At 52.0% G+C, this 21736-nt stretch overlaps 1 protein-coding gene across 4 annotated transcripts in view; it reads left to right on the top strand.

The window, feature by feature from the left end:
* Nucleotides 1-17950: 17950 nt before the first annotated feature.
* The window catches only part of CTIF (cap binding complex dependent translation initiation factor), a 141604-nt gene continuing 137818 nt past the window's right edge, over nt 17951-21736 (top strand). For all 4 annotated transcript variants that reach the window (XM_049794680.1, XM_049794681.1, XM_049794682.1 and 1 more), the window contains exon 1: nt 17951-18191. The gene's annotated coding sequence lies outside the window, so the exon portion shown is untranslated. The remainder of the gene's footprint in view (nt 18192-21736) is intronic.

Below are 21736 nucleotides of genomic sequence, written 5' to 3' on the forward strand. Positions count from 1 at the left end.
GGTCCAGGCAGGGTTTGGTGGTGCAGGCAGGGTTCGGGGGGTGCAGGCAGGGTTCGGGGGTGCAAGCAGGATTCGGGGGTGCAGGCAGGGGTTTGGGGGTGCAGGCAGGGTTCTGGGGGTGCAGGCAGGGGTTCGGTGGGTGCAGGCAGGGTTTGGTAGGTCCAGGCAGGGTTCGGTGGTGCAGGCAGGGTTCGGGTGGGTGCAGGCAGGGGTTCGGTGGGTGCAGGCAGGGTTCAGGGGTGCAGGCAGGGTTCGGGTGGGTGCAGGCAGGGGTTTGGGTGGGTGCAGGCAGGGTTTGGGGGTGAAGGTAGGGGTTTGGGGGTGCAGGCAGGGGTTCGGTGGGTGCAGGCAGCGTTCGGGGGTGCAGGCAGGGGTTTGGGGGTGCAGGCAGGGGTTCGGGGGGTGCAGGCAGGGTTCAGGGGTGCAGGCAGGGTTCGGGTGGGTGCAGGCAGGGGTTTGGGTGGGTGCAGGCAGGGTTTGGGGGTGAAGGTAGGGGTTTGGGGGTGCAGGCAGGGGTTCGGTGGGTGCAGGCAGCGTTCGGGGGTGCAGGCAGGGGTTTGGGGGTGCAGGCAGGGGTTCGGGGGGTGCAGGCAGGGTTCAGGGGTGCAGGCAGGGTTCGGGTGGGTGCAGGCAGGGGTTTGGGTGGGTGCAGGCAGGGTTCGGGGGTGCAGGCAGGGTTCGGGTGGGTGCAGGCAGAGGCGCTGCCCGCAGTGCGCTCTTGCCGCCACCAGAGGGCGCCGCGGTGCCACGGCCCGCCGCTGCCGGGAGGGACGGGGCGGGGCCGGGGGGGGGGGGTACTGGGATGGGGATACTGGGATGGGGGTACTGGGATGGGGTACTGGGATGGGGGTACTGGGATGGGGTACTGGGATGGGGATACTGGGTGGGGTACTGGGATGGGGGTACTGGGATGGGGGTACTGAGATGGGGTACTGGGATGGGGATACTGGGATGGGGTACTGGGATGGGGTACTGGGATGGGGATACTGGGATGGGGTACTGGGATGGGGGGGGCCAGGATGGGGGTACTGGGATGGGGGTGCCGGGGTGAGGGTACTGGGATGGGGGTACTGGGATGGGGGTGCCGGGATGGGGGTGCCAGGCTGAGGAGCACCAAGATGTGGGATATCAGGATCGGGGAGGGGTACTGGGATGGGGAGCACCAGGAGAGGGTGGGTACCAGGATGGAGAAACACCAGGATAGAGGAAGGTACTGGGGTGCAAGCGCACCGGTATGGAGGAACACTGGGATGGGCAGTGGATTACAGAGATGCGGGAGCGCCAGGATGTGGAGCATCAGGATGGGGGGGCTGCTGGGATGCAGGAGCACGGGGATGGCGGGAGCACCAGGCACAAGCCCATTCCCAACCCATCTATTACAAAGGCTGCAGATGGAATAACTGGCTCAGGGCACGGAGATGGATGGGCTCCGTGGTGCGTGGTGAGGTGTCGAAGACCTGGTGATGACCGTGAGGTGCCCAACTGCATGTGTGCTCTGCAAAGTACCCAAAGGCTCTGCTCAGCTTGTAGCAAATACCAAATACACTCTTGTAACAGCCGTTTTTCTTGTCTTTCACAGATCCTGTCGCTCCACGCATGAGGTAGGCAGCTCTCCTCCTCTGCCCACCCGTGCCCAGAGCATGTGCCATGTCTGAGCTGGGTTTATCCAGGAGGACCCGGAGGATGAAGGCTGTCCTGGCTGGGGCATCACGGCGACCGTTAGGAGCTCTGAGGCAGGATGAGGGACACTGTGACTTGGGGGAGCAGGTAGACCTCGCCTCATCTCTGAATGCGACCTCAAAGCAGCCTTTCTGAGCTGGGAAATAGCAGCAAGTGGTGACATCGCCACACGCAGGCACGAGCAGAAGCTTATGGCCAGGGTGAACCCGATTCATCACTAAACCCAGCGCTTGAGAACAATTCCTGTTCTAACAGTGGCTTAACAGCCTCCGAGGGAGGATATTACATATTAAACAACATAGCTGGAATGAAAGAACTTGTTTATGTGGTCCTCACGGGCCTGCTGTGCTGTAACCCCTTGCACGAGCCAAAACCAGATGATTGCTCCTTAAAAATGAGACTTTAATCTTAGTGTCCCCCCTGGAAATGCCACTCATCTCCAAGATGCCTTGGCAGAAGAGAAACTCCGGTAACTCCATGTGAAATTCAGGGCTGCCTCTAACCTCTAGAGAAGAGTCTCCTGGCTCAAAGGAGAAACTTGTTTTGTTGTGTAGGGACCTGAACTCCCGTATCAGCTGTTCGTGGAGGTGGTCAGTACATGCAACAAGAGTCCAGGGTGATAAAGCTTCCGTGCCACGTGCCAGCACGTAGATAGATGCTCATGGGGACTTTGAGCAAAATGCAACGCTGAGGCCAGAGGGTGCTGAGTGCTGGGAGTTCTCAAGTCCCATTAAATCCAAGATGGACCTAAAACATATGCCTCGAGTGCAAAGTGTTCAGGCTGGCCGAGAAAGGCTCAATGTCTCTTCAGGTTTGCTCGTGGGAGAGCTGGGATGGGTTTAGCAGGGTGCGGGGCTGTGTTCGTGCCCGGCGCTTGGGGTTTAGCAAATGTTTCTACAGTTCCCTGGGTTGTCATCGATCTTGGCCATGGCACCAAGGCCCACGCAGCGGTATCGTGATAGCAGAGGTTGTGTCTCACCACGCTTCGCTGGTGGCTGTGCCAGCTGCTGCTCCGAGCCGTGCCAGCTCAGCCCTGGGGGTCCTTTCCAGCCATTTCAGCTCCGGTCCTCAACCGTGATGTAGCGCTCAGCTCTCAGCGTGGCATGGAGATACAAAAATGCAGCTGATTCTCACCGTAATGTGGTGAGAATGTGGTTGGTGCCGTTCACCGACACCTTCTGAAGTCTTCAGAAAGGGGAGCATGAAGGTGCTCGCTTGAGATAGTAATAAACAGCCAAAGAAGCCAAAAGGGGAGGCTTGGTCTCCACGGGGGAACCAAATGTTGCAGGAGAAGGGATGGGTGGAAATGGAGATACGCTGGTGTTTCCATGCTGCAAACAAGGGTGGAAACACCAAAGTCCTGAACGCCTGGGATGGGATGGGATGGGATGGAATGGGATGGGATGTGATGTGGTGCAATGCGATGTGATGCGATGGGATGCGATGGGATGGGATGGGATGGGATGGGATGGGATGGGATGGGATGGGATGGGATAGGATGGGATGGTGGCTGCCGTGGCCAGCTCCAGCCTGGAAGCTCTCTGGCTGCTGCTGAGCCCCCCTCCGAGATCCCGGGAGTGCTGGCTGCTGAAGGGGGTGCTCGCAAGCAGGAGAGCTGGCCCTTCACATGGTAAAGTGTTCTGAATATCTCCCACGCTCACTGCCTGCGTGACTGCAGGTTGTCCCACCGAGAGCAGATCCAGCCGGCCACCGATGCTTGGGAAAGATGCTCTGGGAGGTTCCTGCAGCTTTGCACCAAAGCAAACCCACAATAAACTATTAGGGATAGCTCTTCCCTCAGCAGGTTGAAAACTTGCCGTGACTCGTAACAGTCTCAGTAGGATGGCAAGGCACAGACGGATGCAGACCCAGGGATTTAATTGTTGCATGAAGATGAAGGGAACAGGAGCACCCTGGTTTCAGGATAACGTTCTAGACAGGGATGGAAATACAGCGCCGTAAATACAGATGCGTCGAGTCCTAAATATAAGACGCGGTTTGGCTTAAGTAGCATGCTAGGGTCTTTCCTAAAACAAAACTATTTCACGTGGGAGTTAAGTATTGACCTTAATACCCATTTGTCTGGTTCAAATTGTATCCGTTGTGACAGCGGAGCGTGTTTGCTGCAGAAATTGGTGCAGAAGCTTGGACCTGAGCTGGCTCAGCCCCAGGATAGGGTTTGAAACACCCAGGTCTGACAGTGGTGGCTTCCTCAGCAGACAGAGAGAACATGTTCCTGCCTTCAGTAAGGAAACAATCTGAGAGCTGAAAAAGCAGGAAAGCACAATTTATATTTTTTTAATTCAAGACCGAGAGGGTTGAGCACGAGATCTGCTTGTTCAGAATTCCCAAAGGCTGTGATCATTCAAGGTCGTTCAATGAAGATATCATTCAATTCAGTGTAGTAGTTAATGGCAACCTCTCCTGAAGGCATTGGTTTGCTTGGTGATCTTTTTTTCTTGTATCTAGCAAACGCATTAAATATTATCTCATATATAAACATACTAATTCTACATTTAATTGCATTTTTAACCCTATCTTCTGTTCGAGGACAGACTCATGGAGAAGCATGGACTTTTTACTTAAAATACAATATGCTTCCTCCCACTCTCTTAAGTAGTCAGTGTTAAGAATCTCAATATTGAAACTTGTAGTTTCTATTTTTCCCTTTCCCGATTTTCTATCCCCCTAACTTGTAGGTAGGGTAAACAATAAACCTTGGGTTTTGGCCTTGATCTGACTGTAAAGCGTTTGTGCAATAGTGCTGTTGTTAACATAGTCGGGGGGTCCGGGCATTTGGGATGTGAAAGGATTCAGCTGACTTAGTGTGTCTCAAATCCTAAAGCTTGATGGGGTCAAAGGGGCAGGGAGCTTCATGGCAGGCAAACAACAGGGGAGGTTCGTAGGCGTCTAATCGTCTCCCGGGTCCCTGCGGGGAGAGGCTCGTTCCTGCCGAAGGAGGAGCCTGCTTCTCTCCACCGACCCCAGGGATACCCAAATTAGAGCTTGGGCATCTCCTAAGGAGGATTTCTCGCCCTGCCCAAAGTTGTGTTGCGCAGGGATGGAGTTGGGACCTACAGCACCGAGATCTCTTTCCTCCCTCCTTCTCTGCGTCCCCGAGACCTGCAGCGAAGGGGTCTTTTCTCCAAGAACAGCCCTACAGGCTGCCAGCCCCTCTCCCTGGCCCTGTTCGCAGGCTCGGGTACAGAACCAGCCTCTCTTCAAGCCTCTCACAGACATCGGCATCGCAGGCTCAGCAGGAAAAGCAGGGAGGTAACGCTGAGCCGAAGCTCCGGGCTCGCACCGCGGCTGCGGAGAAGCTTCCCCGCTGGCCACCGCTGCTCGGCAGCTCTCAGATGTCCCAAACCGATGGGTACCGGAGGTCCCGTGTCACCCATGTGCCCACGCAGATGTCTTAGGGTGTCTCGGCTGGAGAGAGATACCGGTGTTTGGGCAATTAAATAGAGTCCTTTCTATTTGTTATGTTGATGCCACTTGGGCTAGAAACCGGCGTCTCCAGGACTCACGCTGGAACGGCAAGTGCCGTTCTGCAGACATCGGAATATTTGGGTATGTGCTAAACCAAAGAGCAACTCAGTAAAGAGGGATTCCGCCGGACTTACCCTGAGTAGCAGGAAAAGCTTTAAATACAAAACAAACCCTCGTTGTTTCCAAAATGAGATTTCTCTCCCTGCTCTCCCAAATCCAAAAGAAAAATGTCCTGATGTCCGCTCCACTCGTCACCGCTGCTGGTGATTTCAACCAGACAGAGGATGGGTACGGGAACGATGGGAACAATATCTGTGTGAGAAAAGGGTACCAGGCAGGGATGCGGTACTGTATGTTACCGCGTGGCTGGGGATGCTGAGGGTGGGGGTCTCTAAGAGATATGGTCTAAGAGAAATGGTCTAATAAATCGTGTGCTTCAGGAGCATTCATGGAGCAATGTGGCTCCGGGTTAGTTTTTGGAACACACGGGTGAATGCATCAGGAATTGTGTTTCTGCCTGGGTTTCCTCAGGCCAGACGGCAAACGGGAATAACCCACGTCAGCGAACCCCTCCATCTCACGAGCAGTAACCATCCAAGGCTGGGACAAAGCTGTGCTCTACAGCTGCAGGGGAGCGAGACAACTCAGGACCTGACTCAGGTTGCTCTGGGGCTTGGCTGCTGCCGGCAAAGGCTCAGATGTGGGAAAAGGGCTGGGAAGGGGAGGCTACCGGTATATCACGGTCACGGTAGTGAGAACCTTTTCTCACCGTGGTCGCAAGCATTCCTATAATTTGTTCTCCGTGTGGTCAACTCTTGCAGGAAGCCTATAGAAAGCCAAGAAAATATCAGTTGCTCCGGTCGATGGCTCAGAGGCAGAAACCCAGCTCTGCTTGCTTACGCTTTATTTAAAGTTTGCTGCCACTTTTCACCTGCCGTGAACTGCAACAGGAGCCCAGGGCGGCGGTTTCAAAGGCTGACGCCTGCTTTGTCTGTGCTGGTTTTTCAAAGCTGGAGCTGCCTTTGGATGTGGTGTGGGATGGGGTGCTGCTGGGGCAGGACAGGCAGCAAATTCCCCGCTCTCGTCTGAAATACGTTGTGTTGTTAAAAGCAGAGGAAAGATGGGGCTCACAGTGTTGTGGGTCTGAAGGGCACGTGCTTGACGTGGAGCTAGTGAAGGAGTCCAGTTGCGACCCAGGAGGAGCTCCTCAGTCTGGTCCTTGCTGGAGGTATTGTGGCCCCAGGGACAGAAAGGACCTTTGCTGCTCTGAGACAACCTCCCACAATTCTCATATATTATGGAGAATGATATATTCTCATTCTTATGCTGGAATAATATATGTTATGGGGAAGTATACACTCCCATTATTATCGGGAAGAATATATTCCCATATATTTTATGTGCATGTGGTTTACCAACACCTCTGCTAAACCCTTTGACCCCACGGGAGTCAGGCAGCAGAAGGCAAAGGCATGCACAAACAGTAATTTAATGCTGAAGATGGAAAACAGAAATCTCCTTATATATGTTGGAAGTGTCTTAGCTACTTGGGGCCAGCAGATATGTTATCTGATCTTCAGGTACTCCCAGTGCCTGAGATCTGGTTGATGGATAGATCTCTTCCAACGAGCCCATTTAATTCATACAAACTCAAATCTATTAAAAACCAAAATTCTTGTCTCTCCAGACAGACTTATTTTCCTTCACGCATTTTCTCCCTGGTGCCCTCAGTTGGCCAGTGCCCTCGCAGGGTGTTGCCACAAGGTTTGACGCTTCCCTCTGCATCCGAGCGCACCCAAATAATTTATCCGGGATTATCTGAGGCAATGTCTGCATGGAGATATTTCCTAAGGTGAGCAGGAATAGACTTGCTGAGCTCAAGGCCGGGAAGGACGGTCTCCTCTGATGCCCTCTCTTATGCAGCTCAAAGGACCGCACCTGGTAATCCCCATACAATGTCCACCATTTAGTTTAAGCCCCAGCACACTATTTTAGAAGCCTGTATTAAATACACACACAAAAAAGCAGCAACTTTGATTAAAGACTCCAGCTGATGAGGAATCCACCACAGCCCCAGGTCCCAAACCCTTAATTACCTTTGCTGTTAAATGCTTGCAAATAAATTTGTCCGCCTTTCATGTCCTGCCATGCATCCCTGTATTTCTTGTAATTTCTTGTCAATTATAATTGCTGTGTCCTGGAGAGAACAAATTGAAAAAGATTTATTCAGGGCTATCTTTGCAGCAAAGTTCAGCCCTTTCTGAAGTCCAATCCCTCCTGGGAGGATACGTCACTTGGGAGAGGTGACCAGTCTTCTTTTTCTTTAAAACTGGAGAAAATAATTTCCCATCACCTTGCTCTCCCGCGATTTGTAGCATGACTGGCAAGATCCAGTGCCTTTCCTTACAACTTGCTAGAATCCAGAAATGGATCAAATATATCACGAAGAAAGGATTTTACCTGGTACAATTGCTAAGTGCTCCATAAATGCTCAGAACTTGGGCAGGAGAGAAGTTGTACGTCCCTTCCAACTGTTCTATTCTATTCTAGAACCCAAAATCTCCTGGTTTTCCAGAAGATGCTGAGGATTTTGAGGTGCTTGGCTTTGCAATACTCTGCTTCTCCAAATGGTGAGAAGTGCCTTGCAAACTTCATGGACTTCTAATCAATAAGGTTTTTCACAGCTTCAGGACCTGAAAGATGCTAATAAAGGTTTGAGTCTACTTTTGCTGTAACTGTCTGCACTTCAGCCCCTGTGAACAAAGCCCAGCTGGGGAACATGGGTTTATTAAACAGAAATTAAACATTATCTGCTGGAAATTATATTATCTGGAATCCAAAAGCAGGTCTTTCATGATTCCTTTCCTTTCAAGAAAGCAGTTTCTCTCTGTGGAGTGCACTTAATTGTGTTACTAGCCCTTTTTAATTAGGATAATTTAGAAATTAAGTTAAATTAAACATTTTATTTCAGCCGTAGAAGAAGAGGGGACACTGGAATAACTGCTGACTGAAGGGCTGTGCCTGTTCATTCTTGGTCTAGCTCCAAAGACCTGCTAATATTTATTCATAGGAGTGAAGCTAAGGAGAGATGAACTCAGCATCTTCCCAGATTTTACTGTCGCTTCTGAAACAAAGGAAATTTCCTCACTCAACGTAGGGAGGAAATGTAGGAAAAACACCTCCTTGTGTCCCATCCCTGGGGAAAATGGTCGAGTCCTGGTACACAGGGAAGCCAGCCAGGGTGCTGTGGGACCAGCCCTGCCTGGGGGTCCCCAGCTGGGTCAGAGCACCATCGTGCTATAGTGACATATTAGAAAAGCAAGTTTATTTTACAGCCAAAGCTCTGAAAAAGCTCTGAAAAAAGCGTGCCTCTTTTTTTATAGCATTTGGATGATTTGGGGGGAAAAAGCATGGGCAATTTGAGAGCCCGTAGCGAAACAGGGTGCAGCATTCAGTGTTTCCACCCATGCACGCACATTTCCCCAGGAGGGATATCCTGGAGAAACATGTCCCTTCCCAGCAAGTGGGTGCTGGTTTCTTGCCTGAGCTGGGAAACCCAATAAAATATTTAGCAACCGTGCGAGTTCAAACGTCCTAAGGACAGCTGCGGATATGATTTGAATTGCAGCTCTCTTACGGCAGTGGTCCTTCAGCTGTCTTTTTCTTACCAGAAACCTGGGAAACAGGCAACTTGGAGGTGCTAGGGAGGGAGGGAGAGGCAGGAGAGGGGAGAAGGGATGAGTGCATCTTTCTTGGGTATGTATTTCAAGGGTGAGAAAACCTTGGGGCTGATGGATTTGCCATCGGGCACCTGGAGCTTATCTGTTGTCCTTGGCTGATGGGGGGAGAGAGATGAAGAAGAAGTAGCAGGAGATGAAGGCTCCTGGTCATCCTCATGTTCCTGGGAAGTCCCAACCCAGCATCCTGGAAGCTATCCTCCAGGCACAGAGCTCCTCCTGTCTCCTCCAGTCAGCAAAATGGGATGGTTTGAGGAGATTTGGGTAAAACAACGTGATTTAGCTAAAGAGTGATATGTTTATAAACTCCTGAGGCTCTTGGGCAAAAGCTCCCCATCGCCCTGGAGATGCAGGGAGCCCCAGGTACTGCTTTTTAATGGCTGTTGTAAATGCCTCGGTTTCCCTTCTAGGTGTTAGTCATGGCTTGGGGGTCAAACGAGGCTTTTGGGGGAAGAGCTAGGAAAAAAGAAAGGTGACAGGTAAGATCCCCCTGGTGAGAGCAGTGAAGGATGCTAAGGCAGGGGGGGGAAGAGGCTGTTAGCTGGGAAGAGTTGCTCTGCTTGAAAAACAAATTAATATGTGCCAGACAGCCTGATGGCAGGGTGATGCTCAGCCACCGGAGGAAGGGGTGGGTGGCCAGCAGCACCCACGGGTGATGGGGAGGTGGGAGACTCCCCCAGCCCCTCTGGTCCTTCAGTGCCCTGAGCTGCCGGGACACACTCCAGCTCACAGTGTCGGTCGGACCCAGGTGAAAAGATCTTTCGTTATTTCTGTTGTATCAGACTTCAGGCACGGTGTATTTGGGGGCAAATAAATAGAACTTTTGCTCTCAAAGAGCCAAATCTTTAACCAGTGCCTATCCTAGAGGGGATAACTACTGTTGAGCAGGTCAGTAGGTACCTTCACGTTGTTGGAGATTTGGCAGCTGCAAATTTCCATCTCAGGTACATGCTGTTCTGTGTATGAGGATATCTATAGCATGTATATATTTCTGTCCCAGGGTGGTTAATATAAATCTGCCCCGCTCTGATTCCTGAAGGCCACAGCATGATAAAATACCTGCCATGCACACGGTGTGCTTGTGGTTTGATACCTTTATCTCCTTTTTTTCCTCTGTCAAAAGCAGGAGCATGTCAAGCCCTTTTCTTCTAACAGCTTTTGCAGCAAGCAGGGAATTAAAATGTTTCCCTTTCCTCCCCAGTCACCGTACTGGGAAGGCAAAGGGGTCTAAACTGGGGTACCAGCCCTTGGGCAGCTGCTGGGGAAGGGAGGGGAGGACTTCAGCCGGGCGTATTTTTACCAAAGCGACGTGATAAGAAGCAAAGCCCACATGAAGACAAGCTTGTTTATTTTATTAGCAGACCAAGGATAAATCCTGGGCTCTTGTCATTGCTCAGCCTGACCTGCTGGCATGTGGAAACCACAAGTTGCCAGAGCGGGGTTTTATTATGTGGTTAAGGACTATCATTTCATAGTGTGGAGATGCCCAGTGGGAAAAAGAGGATGAAAAACTCGGGTGCTCCGAGACATCACACCTCCTTGGTGGAGGTAGGTGTGTAAATCCTTCCCCTCGAAGGAACGGAGTCTGAGTGACCCTGACGGCTTCTCCCTTGCACATAATATATCAACTATACTCATCTGACAAAAACGTAGATGCTTTCCAAGCTCACCCATGCTTGATGGGTGCCGGAGTGATGTTTGCTGCCAACCGTCCTTCCTGTTTGTGGTGGTTCTGCTGGTAGGCGGAGATGAGAGAGGATTTGGGGGGGAAAGGGAGGATCTCCATACCAGCAGGTGAGTCAGGGCCAGGAAAGGCATCATTAGAAGATGCGTGGGAGATAACAGAGGGTGCAGGAAGGTGATGCCAGAGGATGTGGGCTCCCAGGAGCAGGAGAAGCAAGAAGCTGGACTGCTGGTGTGAGTAGGCGTGTGGTGAAAACCTCCTTGGTGGCTTCATGTTCTTCCCCACCAGATCCAAGGTCAGGCAAGGAAGTTGCCACCACCCTGAAGGAGACGAGGCGCAAGTTACTTTAACACCCAGAGACACGTCTCGTTTTCCCAAAGAGGAAGATTTTTCTCCTAGGACTTTGTCCTGAGGACCAGAGACAGATCTTCAGAGTCCTTCTCAGTCCTTGCTAACCCGGGGCTGCTGGCCACTCTACAAACACTGGTGGTGATTTACACCTGGTGAAAGCTGACTCAAGAAGTACTTTACCAACAGGGTAAGTAGAGCTGTACCCATTTCAGGGGAGGAAAACTGAAGCTGGGAACTGAAGGTTTTCATCCATCACCACCAGTGGTGTAGCCTGGGTCATCCAAACCCAAGCCCATTGAGTCATACTGCCTTCCATCCCTCTCTAGCCAAGGGTTGGGCTACCAGCCCCGCAGCGGTACGTGCCCTGGCTCTGGCAGAACTGGCTCGTATGGTGCAGTCATCGCAGCTCGGTGTGGTGCCCAGCCTGCTCTCTTCAGCCTTGTTTCTAATGAAAAGTGTGCCCAGGACCAGAGTGCTAGCTCTCCAGCTTGCCTAAATCATGGCTTTCCTCCAAAGAGTCTCAGTTTTAGTGTCCTTCTTGCTACTACTTCATTCCGGGTTGTCTTTTGGGGATATAGCTTGCTTAAAAGTCAATGGTGTCAATAAAATTGCCTGTATGGGATATAATACTAAGTGATGAAACGGCCAAGTCATAGAATCATAGAATGATAGAATCGTAGAATGGTTTGGGTTGGAAGGGACCTTTAAAGGTCATCTCATCCAAATCCCCTGCCATGAGCAGGGACATCTGCCACTAGATCAGGTTGCTCAGAGCCCCGTCCAACCTGACCTGGAATGTTCCCAGGGATGGGGCATCCACCACCTCTCTGGGCAACCTCTCCCAGGGTCTCACCACCCTCATAAATAAAACATTTCTTCCTTCTGTCTAGTCTGAATCTCCCCTCTTTTAGTTTAAGACCATTACCCCTTGTCCTTTCGCTACAGCCCCTACTAAAAAGCCTGTCCCCATCTTTCTTCTAAGCCCCCTTTAAGTATTGAAAGGCCACTATAAGGTCTCCCTGGAGACTCAAACTGGAAGACTGCCTTGCTATCGTTCTCCATCCAGCACCCTGGATTTTCCACACCCCTCACCCTAATGCCAGTGAAATTCCCCTGCTGCTTCTCCCACCCCACCGATTGGCAATTCCCTCCCGCTGCACCCCTCTAAGCAGCATAACAATCCTCTGATGCAATTAATATTCACAATAAGGCATTATGGAAAAAAATCCCATTTGCAACCAGAGGAAGAAAAAGAGATTTCTGGGTTATGGGAATATTTCCTTGCCGGCCGTACCTCTGCAAAATTCACTTGTCAATGGTTAATTTGAATTCTTTCTCCAGCAAACCCGGAGTTATTGATGGCCCTGTCAGGGATGTTTTCTATCACCCTGCAGAGGCATGTGATAGGATCTGCCTTGCCTGGTGTAGAAGGACATCCTTCATCACCCATCTCAAGTCCTTGCGATGCCTCTGCCAGCTCTTGGCTCGGCCTCCTCAGCAGCTTGACCTTTGCAAATGCCCATGTGTTTCCTCGGGGCTAGAACAGTGGCAATCCTTTAAACCGGTAATTTGTTCTTACCTGGGTAGTTGTACTTTGCATTTCTAAGGACTCTTTAATCCAAAGATGTAGCTGTGAATTAAATCAGGGGAGGAAAGTCATGAATTATGTCCAGGTAGCCCATTAAGCAGCTGAGTTATGTGAAATATGGAAAATTAAGGATATGATTTTAGGTGACACGGGAGGTCAAGGAGAAAATCCACATGTTCTGAGTTGCATCTTCTCATCTGCAGTATGGGAAGCTGCATCAGAGCTGGATTTCAACCCATCTGCAGCAAAGCAGTCTTCATAAACCCAGCTCTTCAGGAGCCCGGACCCATCCTGTTTCAGGCCTCTGCCAAATACCGCTGAATTTAGCCTTGACTTGAAAACAGCCTTGGCACCGATCGACGCGCTGGATACAAGTGCCCTTCTAAAAATAACTCAGAAGTGGCGGAAGAAGTCTGCCCCACGCTCAGCGTTTCAAAACCAGCTTCTCCTCCTGCCATAGCAAAGCATTGCTTCACCCATGGGTACTCTGCACTGAAATCTGATTTTTTAATATATCAGATTATATTATTTAATATATCAGACTGAGAGAGTGTATTGGTTTTGTTTGGCAAGGTTTTGGTAGCGGGGGGGGGGGGGGGTTACAGGGGTGGCTTCTGTAAGAAGCTGCTGGAAGCTTCCCCTGTGTTCGAGAGAGAGCGAGCCCACACCAGCCGGCTCTAAGACGGACCCGCCGCCGGCCAAGGCTGAGCCCATCAGTGATAGTGGTAACGCCTCTGTGATAACATTTTTAAGAAGGAAAAAAAAAGTTGGGACGGAGGAGAAACAGCCGCCGGAGTGAGGAGTGAGAACACGTAAGAGAAACAAGCCTGCGGACACCAAGGTCAGTGAAGAAGGAGGGGGAGGAGATGCTCCAGGCGCCGGAGCGAAGATTCCCCTGCAGCCCGTGGTGAAGACCCTGGTGAGGCAGGCTGTCCCCCTGCAGTCCAGGGAGGTCCACGGTGGAGCAGATCTCCACCTGCAGCCCGGGGAGGACCCCACGCCGGAGCAGGTGGGTTCCCGAAGGAGGCTGTGACCCCGTGGGAACCCCGCGCTGGAGCAGGCTCCTGGCAGGACCTGCGGATCTGTAGAGAGAGGAGCCCACGGAGCAGGTTTTCTGGCAGGACTTGTGACCCCGTGGGGGACCCGCGCTGGAGCAGTGTGCTCCTGAAGGACTGCACACCGTGGAACGGACCCATGCTGGAGCAGTTCATGAAGAACTGCAGCCCGTGGGAATGGCCCACGTTGGAGGAGTTCGTGGAGGACTGTCTCCCGTGGGTGGGACCCCACGCTGGAGCAGGGGAAGAGTGTGATCAGCCCTCGTCCTGAGGAGGTGAAGCGGCAGAAAATAACGTGTGATGACCATAAACCCCATCCCTGTCCCCCTGTGCCGCTGGGGGGGCTTGGTGGTGAAATCCGGGAGGGTAGTTGTGCCCGGGAAGAAGGGAGGGGTGGTGGGAAGGTGTTCTGAGATTTCATTTTATTTCTCATTACCTTGCTCTGGTTGATTTGTAATAAATTGAGTTAATTTTGCAAACTGAGTCTGTTTTGCCCGTGACGGTAATAGTGAATGATCTCTCCTGTCCTTATCTCGACCCGCGAGCCTTTTGTTATATTTTCTCTCCCCTATCCAGCTGAGGATGGGGGAGTGATAGAACGGCTTTGGTGGGCACCTGGTGTTCAGCCAGGGCCAACCCATCACAGAGAGTCTTGACAGCTTTGTGCTGTCTCTTTTGCCACAAACGTCCTGGCTGGCCACACACACATCCCATTGTCTCAGTTTCTCTCTAGCTTTCCAACCAGGCTATCTCACCCCATAGGATTTGGGTGGAAGAGGAACCGCTGGAGACCCACGTCCAACACCACCGGTCCCCCCAGCACGGATAGACGTCTCCGCGCTCGGGAAGGAGGGCAGAGCCGCTCGCTCAGGCTCTGTCGGGATGGGAATAAAGACCATGTCTGTCTCCAGTCCTTGCTTCTACAGTAGGTCTATTATTTGCTTTTTTTAAAGGAGGTCTATTTGCTTTCAACTCAACTGCAGCCTGGCCAGAATAATGATCTCTCTGACTCTGGCAGGAAAATTGTTGACCCAACTGTTTTAAGGGTTTCTTTTCCTGCAGGATTCTCTGATGGAGCATCTAAGCACTTGATGACCACGGTGGCATTTTGATGGTCGCTTCTCAGAAACCTGCTGAGGGCACCACTGTGTCTCCATGCTGGGAGACATCCCCATCATCCCACCTACGTCAGAAGTACTCGGGGAAGAAGAAAGGAATTCTCTTCTCCTTTAGTTTATTTTTTCAGTACCTATCTGTATGTATAACTGAGCTTTCCACACAGGGGATGTATAATTTGAGCAGAACACAGTACGTTCAATTTTGCCTTCAGCTACACTCTGTGAAGCCAGGATTTGCTCCAAGCTAGGGAGGGAGCGCCAAGCTACCAGCACACCGCAGCTATGAGCAAGGTACTTTGTAAATATTCTATAATTCCCCTTCGAAGCAGCAGGTTCCCATCATTGCGAAGCCATTTTAAAGGGTATTGCCAGGGCGAGGACAGAGTTTGGCACGGCATCTTTTTGGTTACAGTTTGTGCTTTCAAATATCTTTGCGTCCCTGGCTGCTCTTTCCGTCTCTTGCTATTTTCCTGGGACAAAAATCTTGAGTTTGGAGCATTTCCCACTGGCAGAGATCCACCAGTTCCTACTGAATTAGGAGAGAGCTGAGGGAGGCTCTTAACATCTTCCCAGAGATGCTCAGCACTTTCCTGGAGGCAGCCCTGGGAGGATGCTGAGGCAGGATACAGGCTGCCCGCGTGGGTCCCGGCATCTCGTGGACTATGTGCTTGGCAGCATAAGGAGCGAAGCAGCCTGCCTCGACTCCTTCTGCTAAGGCGATGGAGGAACTCCCCTGATGCCTCACCACCTCCCGAAACACACTCTTTTAATAAAGAGCCAATTTAATTTCCCAAGCACTGAGTCATCTCATGTTATTACCTGGCGTATGGTACCCAGAACAGCAGCCACAGCATCTTTTGCCTGAAAGAAGGATGTTTCCATTCCCTCCTCCATCCCCGGCTTTTCACAACTCGTCTCTTTTTTTTTTTTTTTAAAGTGGAAACCCTCTCCTTTCCCAATTTCTCTACTTTCTAAGCCAGAAGCAGGGACAAAAGGAGGAGGCCAAGCTGCTGAGTGTGCACATCGGAGGGGCTGAGCCACCAGGATGGAGGGGAGCAGGGTTGCACCCGCATGGGGATGGGATGAGCAACTCCACTTTGCTCTTTGGACCTGGAGCCACACCAGATCCTGGAGAAAAGTCCCCGGCTACCGTAAAGCTGCACTTTCTTCCTGCTGGGACAGGTTAATAATGAGCCATGTCCAGTGTGGCTGTAAAGCTTCAGACCCACGTGAGGGTGGGGGCGAAATGGCAGCGATGGCACCTTTTCCCGAGTCCGAGGCTGATGCTGCCCGGCACCCATCCCATGTGCCACATTCCCTGGGTTTCCCTTTAGTCACCCTGCTGTCATCCCGGTCCAAATTCCAACCCCCACCTACTAGAGGAATGAATCCAGTTCCCTCCCACGCTCCTGCAGATACCACGCACTGCGGGATGGGTCATTTCCCACCCCCTTAAAATCTCAGGCTGGAAGTTGTGTGCCCCAATCCAGCACCCATCTGGGCTCCTGAACCAGAGCGGCCAGTCCCCAGCCACCCTTCTGCTTCCAGCAAGGCTGGGGGTGAGCACCCGGGATGCCTGGTGGCATTTTGCGATGTCACCAGGTCAAGGATGACTTGAGCAGGTTGGGGCAGGAGCGGGATGCATGGAGAAGTCCCAGCACGTGGGGCCAGGACCTGATGTTCCCACCCAGGACTTTACACATGCCAGCGTGTTCACACCATTAATATTACGGGCCGGTGTTCTCCAAAGAGGGCAATTTGCCATAAATGATTAGCTGAGATGAATTATTATCAGGTTAAAGTTGACAATCCCAGTCACGCTAGCATTTCAAAAAATGGTCATTAATGCAAGAGCAGAGCCTACCTTTTTTTTTTTCCCCCAACCCTGCTCCCATACACCAGGAGCATCCCTGGGAAATCCTGGTCCTGGGGACTCTCAGCTTAGGGGCTCAGGGGGGCTGGAGAGGTGCGGGAGGGGGTGCTGGAGGAGGAGATGAGCTGGGGAAATGGGATGCGGACAGAGCTGTTGTCTGCCCCGGTGAGCTCTGCACGGTGGCTCAGCCTTCGCTGGAGCGATGCTATTGGCGCTCGGATTAATAATTAAACCCTAGTATGATCACAGATACAAATATGAAAATCCAGGCAGTTCCCCTTTGCTTAAAATACGACAAAATAAAAAAAAAAAATCTGGAGCTAAATTAACAATGTGCTCTCCCAATTATAGCCACCCTCCGGTGAATATAAGGTTGTCATGGCAACCTGCCCAGCAAACGATACGGCCAAAAATAAAGCACAGCGGGGAGAGAGATCGTCTGAATCCGATTTTGCCGTCAAAGTAGAATTAAGGTTTCTTCAGAGGCCAGCTCTCCTGGTTAATTTATGGCTGCGGTTCTTCCGTTGATGTTCATTAACATGATCCATTTATCCGGATGAATGTTACGGCAGAGCTAGACGGAGAGCAACAAAGAATTCATGGCTAGAAATAAAGTTACCTCTTGAATGTAACCCAAACAAGAAGAAAAGGGGAATGATTAGGCGGGTTGGTGGTTTTGGGAGCCTGATGGGGTAAGGAGAAGGTGGTTTAAATCTCTTGGAGGAACGTTTCCAAGCGGGTTTGAGCAGGTCTGAAGGGGCTAAACGGATCCAGCTGGCTAGAAGGGCGTTTAAAAGGTGTTTAAATTCTGGTTTTTACATTTCTCGACTCACGAGTTTTGTGTATTTATATGGAAACGCTTGGTTTATATGGAAACGCTAGATTTATATGGAAACACTGGCGGTCTCCTTCTTGTAAGCTCAGCTTCAAACCCACCTCCTTGAGGCTCGGCTGGATGCGGCTGACCGTGGCGGAGGAGGAAGGTGGCTGGGGCGGAGGATGCGATTCTGGGGCTAAATCCCGAAGGATCCAGCCTGGCTGGCCAGGGAGATGATCCGGCGGTGGGAAAATGAGAATTACGCTGTTCCAACCCGGCAAGGATAAAAACCCCCCAAAAACCAAAACAAAACCCAAAGAGGGTCTGACAACAGGGCGCCGGTCTCCCCCCCCCCACCCACCCCCAACCTGCAGGAGGCGGGTGGGGGCTCGGTGCTCGGGGGGGCTCAACGCAGACCCCGGGCCACCCCCCCCCCCGGCCCGCCATGGCCGGCCAGGCCGGGCGGCGGGGCTCGGACTACAACTCCCGGCAGGGCTCGGCGGCGGCGGCGGCGGGGGCCGGGCCGGGCCGGTCGCGTCACTTCTCCGGCCGCCCCGGCCCGTCCCTTCTCCGGAGAAGCCGAAGCCGGGTGTCTCCTCCCGGGCGGGCGGCGTCCCTTGTTGTTTTCCCCCCCCCTTCCCTTCCCTTCCCCGCCACCCCTTTGGGTTTCCCTCCCCTCCCTTCCCCTTCTCCTTCTTCCCCGTTCCCCTTTCCCCGTTCCCCTTCCCCGCCCCTCACCTCAGCGCGGCGCCCATGAGCCTCCCGGCGGGGGTCTGACACCGCCCGGCACCGCGGCACGGTAAGGCCGGGAAGGGGAAGGGAAAAGGGAAAAGGGAAAAGGAAGGGAAAAAGGGAAGGGGGGGGGGCGATGACACAGCAGCCGGCGCTGTGGCGGGAGGTGGTGTGGGGTGTGTGTGTGAGGGGGGCACGTCCCGCCTTTTGTTTCCCCTCAGAAATAATAATAATAATAAAAATAAACAGGGCCGCCGTGAGGTGGTGGTGGGGGGGGTTTTTGAATTTTGCAGATGAAGCCCGGTTGGGGATTTGGCCTCTGGGATGGTTTCGGTAACCGCCTTGTATGAGCGGCCTCATCCCGTGTGGTATTTGTTTTGTTTGGGTTTTTTTTTGTTGTGGGTTTTTTTTTTTTTCCTTCCCCCCCTTCCTTTCGCTGACAATTTGTGCGTGGATGTGAGGGGACCCCCCCCCCCCCCCCCCCAATATTTCTCCTCGCAAAGACGAGCGGCGGGAAGGGCGGTAACGGGGTGGGGGGGTGGCGGAGGGCCGGATTCGGGTACGGCTGTCGGCCTCTGGAAGCTTCCCAAACCGCTTCGTTAGCCCTGACGAAGGGCAAGGCTGGCCTCTGTCTCCTCCACCGAACACCCCCCCCCCCGCCACCCCCACCAGACAAAACGGAGAGGGAAACCCACGGGATGGAAACCCTCGGCCCGTCCCTGTCGCGATAAACGTCGTTCCTCGTTACCCCCTTTTCAGCAAAGCTGGCGGTGGTCCGGGCACGGCAAAGCGCCGGGGCGGGAGGAGGAGAGCGGCGGCAACGTGCGCGGGCACAAAGGTACCGCCTGGTTCAATCCTGAGCATCTTTACGGAGCTGGGCGGGGGGACACACGGACACCCCCGGGTGGGATGTCCGATGCTGCGTGGTCCAGAGGTGGGAGCATCTCCCACCTCCCGGGAGGTGCTTTCCCCATCCTTGACGTGGGGTTGGGTTTGGGTGTAGCAAGAGAGGACTCACCAGGGACTAGATTTTATTGTCGTTTTATGATTATTGTTTTCCTGCAGAGTCACCCTGGCTGCACGTGGTCTCGGGGACCGGGGGTGACAGTGTGGGACAGGAGATGTTGGTGGCAGCGGAGCAGCCGGCAGTCGCGGGACGTTTTTTTGCTGCAGCTGCCCCCAGCGATGCCGTATGTCTGGAGGCACAGTTGCTGGGTGTCCCTGGCCTCCCAGTGCCCCAAAACTCGGTCCTTGGGAGTTGTTTTTCCATAAAATGAGACTAAGATTTATCTCCCGGGGCTGTTCCCTGCGTCAGGCTCCTCTGAAGGGGTGAGACCCCCACCAGTAAGACCCCACACTGGATGAGGTGGCAATCCCTTTAGACTGGAAAGGGGCAAGTGCCGTTTTTCCAGCACAACGAGGAAAGCCCCGGGCCTCTCTGGAGACCTGGTGGCTCCCCTGAAATAGACCGTTTCCGCATGTCCATCTGTGCCGCATTCATTTCCTCTTCCTCCACCACTCAGGCAGGTACAGGACGAAGCTTGAAGTCACGGCCTTGTTAACAGAAATGAAAGAGATAGGAGGAAGCAGGAGACACACTGAGCTTCCAGGCCGTTTCTCTCAACCCAAAGATAACAAAATAAGACCAGGTGATTTAATAGTCCCTCTTCTCCAAAATCTAGGAAGGCTTTTTGGTGGTGGACCGTCCTCTGAGCATCCAGATGCTGGTGGGGTGTGCCACGCAGGATGGAGAGGGAAGGATCCCGCTCCGCTTATGGCTTATGTGACCCTGACAAGCAAATATTTACACTTTGTCTCCAGTGCGTGGAAAAAAACCCATTTCATAGTGTCGAACCACGTTATTTTTCCCCGTAAGGACCATAAAGGCTTTGCTCTGCCCTTGCTGATCCTGAGGTCCAAGAGCAAAACCTCGCACCGGATTTTATTCCCTCGAGCCTTGAGTAAAATTCGTAGGCTGTGGTTTCCCCGCATTAAGTGTGTTATCTTTGGCAGAGAGATGAGCGGTGTCTGTTTTGGAAAGCTCAGGCTGTGATTGTATGTAAAGCTCTTGCCCTCTGAGCTTTCTGTCCGAGCCCTCCTTGCCATGTGGGTACTGAACCAGAGGGCTCTGCCAATTTAAGGTGTCATGGTTAAAGTGTTGTGGGACTTGTCCAGCTCTCAGGAAGCATTTTTTTTAATAATTTATAAGATCTCACGTTGCTTTTAAAGGAAAGCAGAGGAGCAGTGGTTGTTTAGTGAAGGTGACATGGGAATGCGGCTTGTTTTAGGTGAGCTGGACGGTAAAGCTCAGCACCCAGGAGCTCCTCAGCCAACGGGATACTGGAGAAACCATTTGCGGAGACAAATTGAACACCAGTTCTGACTTTGCAGGGAGATGTGGGAGAGGAGTGAGCTATCTGGGGGGCTTGGCTGGCTTTGACACCTTCATTCCCGTAGCTCAGTCAGCCTCGTGCACAAGCGGGGTGGCAATGGTCTACGCAGGGTTCCTGAGCGCCATGAAAAATAGTGTGCAAAGCGTGAAAACATCCTTCGTAGTTGTTAGCCCTTGATCCAAACTGTGGAAGGGAAGATGACGAGGTGCTAAGCTTCATCTCCAGACGTCCCTCCTTCAGCACTCTGTCTGTCTTGGAAGAGAAAAATACTCTTTTTTTTTTTTTTTTTTTTTTTTTTTTTTCTCTCTCTGAGCATCCTCATTTTGGGGTGAAGTGCTCGGTTAAGTTCACTCTACAGTGGTCTCCTGGGGAGGACAAATTTTGCTACACTGACTCTCCCCTTCCTTCTCATTTTGGGTCTCTTTCTCCTGTTTCTCCTTGCAGCCATCATTGCTGCTGCTTGGTCTTTTCCCAGCAGGAATGGTGTGAAATTGCAGTAGTTATCACTGGTTGAGTTTTTGCCCATAGGTCCCTGCAGAGCAGCAAGAAAATGCTCCTGGACCTTATTTAATTTCATGTTCTTGCTTCTCAAGTGAGTCTTTGGGGTCCTGTGCATTTGTGAGGAGCTATACCTAAAAATATAGCAAGACCCTATGGTTTCTGTGGAAGCTGGGGGCAGCAGATGAACTATTTCAGGAGCTTTTTGGGGCACATTTAGCATATTGTGTGACTATTTCAGTGGAGCAATTAAATGCTGCTAATGATTTCATTGTTCTTCAGTTTGGCAGAAGTCTTAAGACATTTACGTTGCACGTGCTGTTGTTAAGTTTCAGAGTTAACAGGCTGCTGCTCTGTTTGGGGTAGCTCACGGTCTTCATCAGGTTGGAGAAAGGACAACTGTTGCTGTCTTGAAAATCTGGAAGCATTGAGGCTTCTGGACAAGTAATCTCCATAAATGCTTGGGGATGTTCTTGTGAAACTCCTCGGAGAATGTGCAGTTCTGCTACCTGAGTATAATTAGCGCGTTACCAAGTCATCTGAAATAAAGGGCTAGCGTAGCTAACCAATAATTTTCTGTTTGTTTGGGAGACCGGCTATTTTATTTTTATTTATTTATATATGTGTGTGCATATATGTGTAGTCATTTAAAACATAGATGCCGTGCTGGTGATCCTAAGAGAAACACATTTGCTGCTCAGTTCAGGCTGAAGTGGGGATG

Source organism: Accipiter gentilis, chromosome Z (assembly GCF_929443795.1).
Source record: "Accipiter gentilis chromosome Z, bAccGen1.1, whole genome shotgun sequence".
Taxonomy (NCBI): Eukaryota; Metazoa; Chordata; class Aves; order Accipitriformes; family Accipitridae; genus Astur; species Astur gentilis.